Genomic DNA, 3711 nt, shown 5'->3' with positions numbered 1-3711 from the left:
TTCTTCAGGGTATACTACTAGTCTAACAAATCAAGTCCAAACCCTTTAACTGAGTACATAAGGCTATCACCATCTTGTTCCAGTCTGCTTTTCCAAACTGATTTCTCTGCAGTTTCCTATATGTATCATATGCTGCAACCAAATCGTAAGAATCACCATTCCAAACACAGCCTGGGCTTTCCCATTTCTTTTGCCTGTGTTCTTCTTAGCTCAAAGGGCAGGACACTGCTTTTTTACTTTCTTGCCTTGAAAAACCTCACCTATATTTTAAGGCATAGCTCAAAGTGTCATGCACTCTAAGAACACTTCCTGACACCCTGAGATAGGTTTTCCCCTTCCTTCTTTTGAATGTTAGCACTTTGTTTCTACCCCTCAAATTGATGGCCAAATACAGATTCCCTCCTGTACTTTCCACAACATGCTCCTTCTCAGTAAATGGCCCCTTCATCCTGTCAGTCTCCTAAGCTACCACTTTGGAGTCATCCTTGCCTGTGTTTTTCTTCCCACTTCCCATATACAGCAAATCCAAGTTCCTATATCTTCAACATATATCCTGAATTCAACCCCATTACTACCTATCCTAGCCAACCACCTTCCAGTTCTTGCTGTGTTATTGCAATAGTTGCTTTCTCATCAGCCCTCACCTACTACTACTCTCTTATCAGCATGACAGCAAGAGCCATTCTTTTAAAATCTAAGTGAGAGCATGTCACACCTCTGCTCAGCATCCTCCACTGGTTTCTCATCTCATCCAGAACAAAAGCTAGAGGCCTTCCGATAGCCTACCAGGCCCTGCCTAATATAATATGATCCTCCGTGTCCTCACTGTTTCACATACCACCTCTCTTACTTCATAATTCCTGTCTCACTTACTCCATTCCAGTGATGTTTGTCCCATCTGTTGCTACACTCATCACACCTATGTCCTTCTCAAGTCCTTTGCACTTTCTCTGACCTAAACATTTCTTCCCCAACACCCACATGGCTTATTCTTTGAATTCTTGAAGTTCTCTGTTCAGTTACCACCTTTCCAGTGAGACCATCCCTAATTATAGAAGCCCATGTCCTCATCTCCAACATTTCCTATTCTCTTTACCCTACTTTCCATAGCATATATCAACATCCTACTTACTTTGCATGTAGTGGTAGTTTATATATGATCTCTTCCCTCATTATAATGTAAGCTCCATAAACCACAAGAATGTTATTCATTGCCTCAACATTAATGCCTGGTACACAATAGGCACAAAGTACATGAAAAAAATAATCACATAAGTTTCTATTCTTTTTGTAAAATTATGTAATCCCTATCACTTTATAATAGAAATATAATGTGAGCTACATATATAATTTAAACTTTTCTAATTCTGACATTTTAAAAAAGTAAAAAGAAACAAGAAATTGAGTTTCTATTTGATTTAACTCAATATGTCCAAATCATTATCAACATATAATCAATATAAAAGTGTTCGTGATATATTTTACATTCTGTTTTTCATACTAGGTCTTCAGACTTTGGGGTGTGTTTTACACATAGAACAGATCTCAGTTTGGATTAGTCACACTCCTAGTGCCTAATAGTCACATGTATCAAATGGCTACTGTATTGGTCAGTGCACAGAATAGCTATAATGCTGAAAAATTGCAAGAGAGGAAAGAAAAAGTTCTAATATTCCAGCAAGCTCTGGAGCATGTGGCAATTCAGGGAATGAAGAGTTTTCAATATGAAAAAGCCAGAAGGAAGATGGAAACTATGAGAAATGTCCAGGATCAGTTAAGGCAAGCAGATAGATTTTTTTTTTCAGAACATCTGAAGTTGTAAGAGGATGTGTTTAAATGGAGATAGAAGTTCCAGGGACAGAATGGGAAGAGTGGTTCGCAAAGACAAAAATGGGTAATGAATTCAGAAGGAAGTGCAGCAGAGAGCCCTGCTATTCAGGAAATGGTGGAAGGTAAGAGAGATGAGAAGACTGGTGGGCTACCTGATCCAAGGTTCCATATGGAACTCTGGAATAGTGTTCCTTTGTGTTTGTTTGTTTTGTTTTGTTTCCTTTCTAGTATCAGTAGAGGCCAATTGCTGGGATAGCCATGGTCCAGTGAGCAATCACAGGCCTTTGTTCAAAATTTCAAGTTAATTTGTGGTTTTCTCAAAGTGGAATAACAGTTTAAGAGAAGTGCTTCATTAGAACTACAACTCAATGGGAGGGCTAGTACTTGTTTAATTTATCAATAATATTAATCATTTAACATTTTATAGATGGTTTCTTTACTCATAATTTAACCAAGAATGTCATCATCTATGTCAGAGGAGAGGCAGGGTAATTTTCTTAGCAATTATTTCAGAAGTCTTGGCAAAAAATAAAGGTTGACACAAAGAAATAAAAAAATCTGAATTTGACGGGAAAAGAAAATTTAGTTCATTTCTCTCCTACTCACTATGCTACTTGTGACTTTTGCAGTGATGGTATGGTAGAAGTGAACAGAAACGGAAAGTAGAAACATTGCCATTTAGCTTGTATAGTTTTGCCACTTGGCCCACAAAAACAAAACAAAACAAAAAAAAAACTGATACTTTTTCTCATTGGATAGTTTTGTGAGTTCTTAGGAGACCCTCTGTTTGTGTCATCTCACATTTCCAGAAAGTCTTCTTGAGCGGTTCCTTGCAAGACAGCCAAAGTGGTCCACACTTGGCCCATGTGATACACGCATACATCCTTGCCCTACCAAATTGTCTCATTATAGCCTTGCCTTTTTTCCTCAGCCATCACAGGTCCTCTTATCCAGCCTCCCCTTTCATTTCAAGGTCAGTACTCAGAACACTAACACTGACAATTCATGAAATTATTATTTGAAATTCCAAGTGAAGTGCTCTGTTTCTGTATAGTATTTACAACAATTTACTAAAGACGTTATTTTTTTCTCTCACTTCATTCTCATAAGAGGTTAGGCTGAACAAGAAATGGAAAATTTTATATTTTATTGTATGGAAAAAAATGGAGATTGTTGCTGTTGTGAATAAAGCTAGCTCATATTCTTAACAGCCCACCTTAGACTTTTTTTTTTTTTTTTTGATACAGAGTCTTGCTCTATCGCCCAGGCTGGAGTGCAGTGGCATGATCTCAGCTCACTGCAGCCTCCACCTCCCAGGTGGAGTCAAGCAATCTCCTGCCTCAGCCTCCCAAGTAGCTGGGATTACAGGCACCCACCATCACGCCTGGCTAAATTTTGTATTTTTAGTAGAAATGGGGTTTCACCATGTTGTCCAGGCTGCTTTTGAACTCCTGACCCCAAGTGGCCCACCTTGGCCTCCCAAAGTGCCAGGATTATAGGTGTGAGCCACCATGCCCGGCCACCAATCCTAGATTTTTGAGGCAGTCCTTTAATCTGGGTACATGTCGGTCTCTCTGTCATCTATATTACACTGCTTTTCACAGCAGCTACTAGTATTGGAAATATATAATTGTGTCTGGGAGTCATAGCAAATGAGATGAGCAGGACCAAGTTGGACCTAGTCCTGAGGGATCTAGCCATGCTAAGGAGTGTGGATTTTATTGTGAAGGCTTATGCTTTAGGGGATAAAAAGGAGAAAAGAAGGGGAGGGAAGGGGAAGGGAGGGGGAGGAGAGAGAGGGGAAGAAAAGGGAGGGGAAGGAAAGGGAGAGGAAGAGAGGGAAAGGGAGGGGAGGGGAAAGGAGAGGAGGGAAAGGGAGGA

Source organism: Symphalangus syndactylus, chromosome 10, assembly GCF_028878055.3.
Source record: "Symphalangus syndactylus isolate Jambi chromosome 10, NHGRI_mSymSyn1-v2.1_pri, whole genome shotgun sequence".
NCBI classification, from domain to species: Eukaryota; Metazoa; Chordata; class Mammalia; order Primates; family Hylobatidae; genus Symphalangus; species Symphalangus syndactylus.
The sequence above is the reverse complement of the archived record's forward strand: the minus strand, read 5'-3'. Positions refer to the sequence as shown.